Genomic DNA, 8685 nt, shown 5'->3' with positions numbered 1-8685 from the left:
TGGTTGAGACCAGAGAATCGAACCGAACCTGAACCCGAACCGAAAACCGTTAATAACCGTTATTTTTAGCCGGAACTGAACCGAACCGAAAGAGTCGACGCCATCTTGGAGCTGAACCGGAACTAAACCGGTAAAAAAATACCGGTTACCGGTTCAAATAACGGTTCACACGGAATTAAGCGCGGAACTTTGCATGTTGTGCATGAACGTAAAAACTATTTTTCCTCTTTTTTCTTCATTTATTAGCTTCGTAGACTTCCTTTTGCTTGCCGAAAAAGTCGTGCCCTGCAACAATGATCTGGATTTTCTCGAGTCACGAAGTAACAACAACAAAGATAGTAACTGAAAACTGTTAGGACTACTAATGTCTAAGACATACACAAGAACCTATATATCTTTTTTGTCACAGGTTTTTGTCAGAACCTTTTCTGCCACAATTATGCCGGACATAATTGTAACAGAAAAGGCGTACGCCTACTGTTTTCAACAAATCAGGGGAGAGAACGGTGTCATTCGAGATGATGGTTGGTTAAGAGGTGAAGTTACTGTCATTCCGTTTAATGCATTAAGTTTGCCGCGTGACTAGGGTATTAGAAAGTAAGGCGCCAGCCACCCTCATGCTGGTCAGAATGAAAAGAACATGGTGTTACGATCGCATGCAAAACAGATGACCATACTGTTCATACGTAACAACTGGATGGCAGCGCTGGGATGACGGATTCTTTGGCTTTGGACAGCGGCTTGAGTGACTGAGTGGTTCTTTTCGTACGCACACCAAGTGTTAGTTAGGAATTGGTAGTGCTATCGAAATTTTGTTCGGCTACTGTTAGGAATTTTGTTTGTGCGTAATATTCAGCAGTAGATGAACAGGCATAACTGACACTCACAAATCAGTCCGCTATGGATCTAAAGAAGCTGTTGAAAGCAGATTTTTTACTGCTGTGCGAAGAATTGGGGATTGATACCGAGGGTTTGCGTCTGAAGTCAGCCATCATAGCGGCTATTGTGGGATCGGGTGCCGATGATGACGAGCTTACCGAGTGTTGGGAACTAATACAAGCCCAAAAGACGGAGCAGGCCAAAAAGGCAGAAAGTGAAAGTCTCGAACGTCAAAAGGACAAGGAGCTCGAAAGTAGAAAGTTAGAAATAGAGCGGGATATTCAACTAAAGAAGGTTGAACTGGAGTTGAAGCGGCTGGATGGAAGACCGGCGTCGGAGGCAGGTTCCGGCGACCTAGATCGAGTAAAGATGACTAAGCTTCTGCAACCATACAAGATGGGGGAAGATACAGGCCTTTTCCTAGTTAACTTTGAAAGAATCTGTGAAAATTTTGGTATAGCAAAGCCTTTGTGGCCACAGCGCTTGCTTACCGTTCTTCCTTGCGAGGCCGCTGACGTTATCCCTCGCCTGAGTAAAGAGGACGCTGACGATTACAGTAAAGCAAAGGACAGCTTACTGCGAAAGTATCGTCTGTCAGCCGAGGCATTCAGACAGCGTTTTCGAGAATCGATGTTCAAAAAGGGGCAGAGCTATTCAGAGTTCGCGTACGATCTCAGGGCAAACATGACAGAGTGGCTCAAAAGTGCTGAGGCTTTCGGCAACCACGATAAAGTGTTAGAATGCTTTTGCTTAGAGCAGTTTTATGTGGGTGTATCCGATGACGTGCGGTACTGGATCCAAGATAGGATGGATGTCCAGACACTTGAGAAAGCCGCAGAGCTAGCACAGGAGTATGCCACGCGTAGGGAAGCTAAGAGTTCTCCCTAATTCGTACAGTGAGAGTCGCCACTCAGTCCAGAAGTTTCCCGAGAAAATGTCACGGTTTCGAAAAGTGGGGTTGCCTCAAACAAAAGAGCCGACTCCCAGAGAAAAGAAAGTAGAGGAGACCGCCCCAAAAGAGTTGCAAGAGAACCCCGGGGAAAGTGAGAATGGGGGTATGCCGCGTAGCAAGGAGTTCGAACGTAGACGACCGTTAATTTGCCACAGGTGCAAAAAAGTAGGCCATATTGCCGCACGTTGTCCGAACCCCCGAGTAGCATTTTCTTACGTTGCCGACGATGAGGAAAATTTAAGCTACTGCGACCCTACATGTTTGAGTTAGAAGTGAACGGGAAGCCGTGCCGAGTGCTGAGGAACTGTGCCGCTACTATGGATATAGTGCACCCCGCTTATGTCAGAAGAGAGCACCTTACGGGGAAAGTGTCTTGGATAAGGCAGGTTGTGGAGGAAGAAAGTGTTTGTCTTCCGATCGCGGAGGTCACTATTAAAGGGCCGTTTGGAGAATTGCGCACTGAAGCCGCCGTGTCAGAAAACTTGTCTGTTCACTACCCCTATTTGTTCTCTAATCGCTCAGATGAACTTCTGAGACAAAAGGGTCTAAGTTTTGAAAATGGTGTGGTGCAAGCTTTAACGCGCTCGAAAGCACGACAGTTGGCCACTCAGCTTCGATATGATGAGGGCAAACAAGATAGGCACATGCCCTTCAACAGCGAAAGTGTAGAGAGCCGAGTTGGTGCAAAAACTACCGCTAGTGAGAGTGAAACTGCTGTTAGAGAACAAGAAAGCACAAAGGCAACCCAAGTAACATGGCCAGAATCAACAAAAGATGATGACGCGGTAACAGAAACAACGGAAGAGACAGGGCTAAGATTTGGGGACAGCTGCGAAGCGAATGAGGTCAGAGATGACCCAGTCGACGGGAACGACAATGAGCAAGACCTAGAAGACCTTGAGGGAATTCTTTTGTCGCCCGTAAGCCGAAATCTGTCTACCCTTGTAAGGCTAACCAGCTCCGGTGGCGCAGCGGTAACGCGTGCGGACAATGTTTTACGGGGGTTGGAAAACTACGCAGTGCCCTACTTAGACGACGTGGCAATATTTTCTAATACTTGGGACGAGCATGTTAGCCACTTGAGATGCGTGTTTGACCGTTTGAAAGAAGCCGGTCTCACTATAAAAGCTGAGAAATGTCAGCTTGGATGTGCTGAAGTGGAATACTTGGGACGCGTTGTAGGACAGGGCAAGCGGAGGCCGGTCGATTTAAAAATCGCAGCCGTCAAGGACTTCCGTAAGCCTTCCACGAAATCTGAGATCAGATCGTTCCTAGGCCTCACCGGCTACTATCAGAGCTATATTCCGAATTATTCGGATATTGCGAGTCCTCTGACCGATGCGCTAAGGAAAGAAGAGCCAACCGAGGTTAAATGGGACGATAAGAAGGAACTCTCCTTTCAGACGTTGAAGAAAGCACTGACGAGTCGCCCTATTTTACAGGCACCGGATTACTCGAAGCCCTTTGTCGTACAGTGCGACGCTAGCAATCACGGGCTGGGAGCCGTTTTGTGCCAACGGGACGCACAAAACAAGTAATTCCCCATATAACGCTTCGTGCAAATACTTTACGTGCAAAGCGTCCGCCGCGCCACGGAAAATCCTGGCGGCAGCCATAGGAACTTGTTGTGTGAGTCCGCTCCGTTTGCGAGGGCTATTCGTACGCGTTCAATCGTCACCTTGCTTCGGTGACGCCGCGCCTGAATTGATAGCTGCTAAAGGTAATGCGGTACCGCACAAACTGTTGCGTTGTTGGGTGCACAAAAACGTATGATAAAGCGGGGTATGAAAAAAAAAGCTCCCTGGTTGTGTAGGCAAAAAAATGGTCCCCCAGGCTCCTGCGCGCCCAAAAATACAGGGGTGCGGATGGGGTAACTGACGAAACACATCACAGCCGACCGAGTGTTACCATTCGCTCTCCTCATTTGTTGAAAAATGAGGCATAGACCTTTTTCATCTGTTAGTAGATAATAAAATCTGCACGACATTCAATGAGTAACATAAAAGCGACATCATTCGCTGCACTAGATCGCTAGCGATACCGTTCGCTAGATGCTAGTACTTTTCTACTGGTGGTCAGACACGCGTGCTTGAATGTAAAAAGAAAAAGGAGACACGAACTTTACAGTTGTCCCCTGCATCTTTTCCGTGGTGATGTTTATGGACAATAAAAGCTGTCGCCTTCTCATTCGTTGTTTCATTGGCTTTACAACTCCACTTCTGCTAGAGATACGGTTCATCGACATAGAAAGTATGACAGAACAACTGTGAAACCTGTGTGACCAACAATAGGAAAACAAGAACATGATGAAAGATGAAAGCCACTGAAAAGGTTAGCCAGCATCCAGCACTAGCATCCAGGTTGAATTGGGAACTGCACCCCCCCCCCCCCCCCGTACAGAGAGTGTGAGGTCGGAGCCAGGCTAGTGAGCATACAATGTAAACCGTTTATGTGTGCTTTATTTTATTGGTACGAATACAGAAGGTAAAGTGCCTCTTTGCTTACTCCTCTGTAATCCGTCCTGTTATAAAAGAATGCGGGTACCATTTTCCCGACATATCTGCAAGACATTGCTTTGTCTGTACTGCACAAAAAAGAGAGAGAGGAACAGGAGGAACAGACGCATTGCGCTCAGTACAACCGGTGCAGCAAATGTAATCGCTTTTATGTTCCTCATTGAATGGTGTGCAGCTTTTATTGTTCATTAACATCAATGTTGATTTTAAAAAAACCTATGTCTCCCAATTTTAACAAATCGGGAGACATACTAGAGTTTCCACACTCTAGAGTTTCCCGCCAGATCCACACGAAGTGGACATGAGGAGAAGATGATTGTCGGCCATCAACCGTTTGCGTCACAAAATAAGCTACTCCGTGGATTCTATCTGTCTTCGTTTATGCCAATAAGCCTAATTGGTTGCCATAATCAGACCGTATATCGTTCGTGTTGTGTTGAGTGATGTTGTGATGTGTGTTCTCCATTCAGACAAGAACTTCCAACTAGCTTGGACCTTGTCGCTTTTTTCAACTCAGCTAATGAGAATTCTGCATCCACTGTAGGTGCAACCTTTGCAAGGTTGCTGGAAAATGTATAAAAGAAAACATACGCAAGTGCGGTGCTCACGAAGAAAAGCTAAAAGAATTGTAAAAACGCTCAGATGCCTGCTTCTGCATATAGCCTTATGCCTTATAGCCTTATGACCGCTGAGGACCGAAAGTTGTCGTTCGGAGTTCAAAGCGATTGAAATCCACAAAGATGCACAACCGATTCACACAATTTCGATGTTCATGACGTCCGCCACACACACTTTCGACTGGTTTCGATATCGGACGACTCACACAAAAGTTCGCTTTCCAACCACTACGTGGCCGCGCAAAGCGCCACCTTTAGTCTGTGCACGAGGCGTTATGGCTAGAACGAATGTGCTCTAGAAATGGACGCCTCCTTCGCTGGAGTCTCTCTCTCCAGCAATACAATTTCAATGTCGTGTATAAAAAAGGAAAGCTCCACGGTAACGCAGACTGTCTCAGTCGATGCCATTGAGTCCAGAACGGTCCTGTCATGGTCTGGCTTGGAACTAAATTGTGGGGACCAAATTGTTCGTTGCATGAATGTTGTACATGGTATGAAGTATTCTTTGGTTCCAAGCGTGAGACAAGAGTGTCAGATATGATCTTTAATTGTATAATAATTCCTTTTTATATTGTCACGAAGCGAAATGGGTCGTCGAATAAACAGCGGACGGTTTATTAGACTACTTGGTAGCAAAACACAAGAGTGATAGCTCTCTGAACACAACTGAGTCCAAAGAATGAATGCTCCAGCTTGGAGCGCACAAGCATTTAAGCATCGCGCCGAAAAGTCTAGAAACAGCACGTGCGTTTGCCAGAGAGCAGGCGATGTGTCTGGAAGCTTCTTGCTTTTTCTTCAGCATGCGCCGGGATGAGATGTACCGTTTCGTGCCTGCCCTGGAAGTTTCGCGATGATGATTCGTGGCATTGCCCCCTCCGTAGACGTGGCATCGTCCCGATGCCAGAACTTGTGTCGGCTCATCGCATTTCGTTTGCACCCTGCGAAGCCTCGTAGCCAACGTCGTCGTCTTTAACATTGTCGTCGGCGCCATTATCGATTAATGCAGCTGTCTCGTGGTCGTGATTGAGTATTTGCAAGTCACTGGTAAGGTTTTGAGCGTCGCGTCGGTCTGTATTGCTGTTCGTCGAGCTCGGAGACTGGTCGCGTCGTGAGTCAGCAGAAGCATGCTGCTGCCGTAGAGAGTCTTCAATTGCGGCGGGATGACTATGCGCTGAAGGCGGGGTCGGGTGAAAATCCGGGTAGACCCAGTCGTCGGTACGGGAAACGGCGGTAGACCCGGGTGGCTTCTTCACAGTGGTAGCGCAGAGCGGCCTCAAGTCTGATGTTCGCCGTACGTCTGTCTTGCGAGTTCCTTGTGCGTGTGGCTGGTAGCTGAGTGGTGCAGGTTGGGCGGGTCGCGAATGCGCCCAGCTGTTGCCGTGCCGCGCGCTGCCGATGGTGGCTGTCGTATTCATCTTCTTGCGGGTTGGGGTTCCATGGCCTGAATTCCGAAGGTAGACCACGCTATCTTCGACTAAGTCGTTTCTGTTCTTCCAGGCCGTTGAGCAGAGATTGCCCTGCACCTCACCAGAAATGTCACGAAGCGAAATGGGTCGTCGAGTCGTCGAATAAACAGCGAACGGTTTATTAGACTACTTGGTAGCAAAACACAAGAGTGATAGCTCTCTGAACACAACTGAGTCCAAAGAATGAATGCTCCAGCTTGGAGCGCACAAGCATTTAAGCATCGCGCCGAAAAGTCTAGAAACAGCACGTGCGTTTGCCAGAGAGCAGACGATGTGTCTGGAAGCTTCTTGCTTTTTCTTCAGCATGCGCCGGGATGAGATGTACCGTTTCGTGCCTGCCCTGGAAGTTTCGCGATGATGATTCGTGGCATTGCCCCCTCCGTAGACGTGGCATCGTCCCGATGCCAGAACTTGTGTCGGCTCATCGCATTTCGTTTGCACCCTGCGAAGCCTCGTAGCCAACGTCGTCGTCTTTAACATTGTCGTCGGCGCCGTTATCGATTAATGCAGCTGTCTCGTGGTCGTGATTGAGTATTTGCAAGTCACTGGTAAGGTTTTGAGCGTCGCGTCGGTCTGTATTGCTGTTCGTCGAGCTCGGAGACTGGTCGCGTCGTGAGTCAGCAGAAGCATGCTGCTGCCGTAGAGAGTCTTCAATTGCGGCGGGATGACTATGCGCTGAAGGCGGGGTCGGGTGAAAATCCGGGTAGACCCAGTCGTCGGTACGGGAAACGGCGGTAGACCCGGGTGGCTTCTTCACAGTGGTAGCAGAGCGGCCTCAAGTCTGATGTTCGCCGTACGTCTGTCTTGCGAGTTCCTTGTGCGTGTGGCTGGTAGCTGAGTGGTGCAGGTTGGGCGGGTCGCGAATGCGCCCAGCTGTTGCCGTGCCGCGCGCTGCCGATGGTGGCTGTCGTATTCATCTTCTTGCGGGTTGGGGTTCCATGGCCTGAATTCCGAAGGTAGACCACGCTATCTTCGACTAAGTCGTTTCTGTTCTTCCAGGCCGTTGAGCAGAGATTGCCCTGCACCTCACCAGAAATGTCACGAAGCGAAATGGGTCGTCGAGTCGTCGAATAAACAGCGAACGGTTTATTAGACTACTTGGTAGCAAAACACAAGAGTGATAGCTCTCTGAACACAACTGAGTCCAAAGAATGAATGCTCCAGCTTGGAGCGCACAAGCATTTAAGCATCGCGCCGAAAAGTCTAGAAACAGCACGTGCGTTTGCCAGAGAGCAGACGATGTGTCTGGAAGCTTCTTGCTTTTTCTTCAGCATGCGCCGGGATGAGATGTACCGTTTCGTGCCTGCCCTGGAAGTTTCGCGATGATGATTCGTGGCAATGTTGTAGTAACCTCGTCTGTTATACTTTACCGATATTTTCACTTGGTGTGTGTTGAAAGGGACTGGCGCTCGCTTGGGTGTTGTTCTTGGCTGGGTATTCGGCCAAGCCAGTGTTTGTTGTTTGAAATGAAAAGTGCAACCTGCTTTGTTATGAAAAGTCTGAGCCAGGGAACTGATGTGTGAAACCATAGGAACCAGGGACCACAGCGCAGTGTGCGAAGTGCCCGTGTCGTCACTCTTCAACAATGCTGGTGTTAGCTGCGCATGGAGACATCGCACGTCTACGAGACACCTAGATCTCTTCAGGGAAGCCACGTGGGTCCCTTCCCTTCCAAGATCATCCCCACCGGCGGAGGAGCTGTTACGATCGCATGCAAAACAGATGACCACGTAGACAGATTGGAAGCGGAAGATAATTTCGAGCGCCAAGGCTGGACGACCAAACCAGACACACATTGCGGGAAGCAAGCACTCAACTTCCCCTACTGTCCCTTCTGAGGGATTTGTTCTCTCCGTCGTGAGCAACGCCTTTCCCACGGACTCCGGCCACCAAAATAGGACTCGTACGTGGAATCCGACAAGGACGTGGCCCCAATGCGGTCTACAAAAGCGGAGGCCATCGGACCATCTTCGTCTTCCCCTACTATCCATGCTGCTGGACGGCCGCCACTTGTATACCTTTTGTACATAATGAAATAATCACTTTCGTTATACTTTGCTCCCTGAGTCGGTTCCCCATTTCTTTCGTTGGTGTCACGCTACCAAAGATGCTAAGACGTAACAATGGCGATAAAAACCGATATGGCGGTGCTGCATGGTGATGAAGATGACGCTGCTGCTACAATCTGAAAGACACCCTCTCTAATTGTGCCCTTTTTGTTTTGTTCTACATTGCTTGGGTTTTGGTGAGGCTTA

The sequence above is a fragment of the Ornithodoros turicata genome, chromosome 4 (assembly GCF_037126465.1).
Source record: "Ornithodoros turicata isolate Travis chromosome 4, ASM3712646v1, whole genome shotgun sequence".
NCBI lineage: Eukaryota > Metazoa > Arthropoda > Arachnida > Ixodida > Argasidae > Ornithodoros > Ornithodoros turicata.
This window is presented reverse-complemented; position numbering follows the sequence as displayed.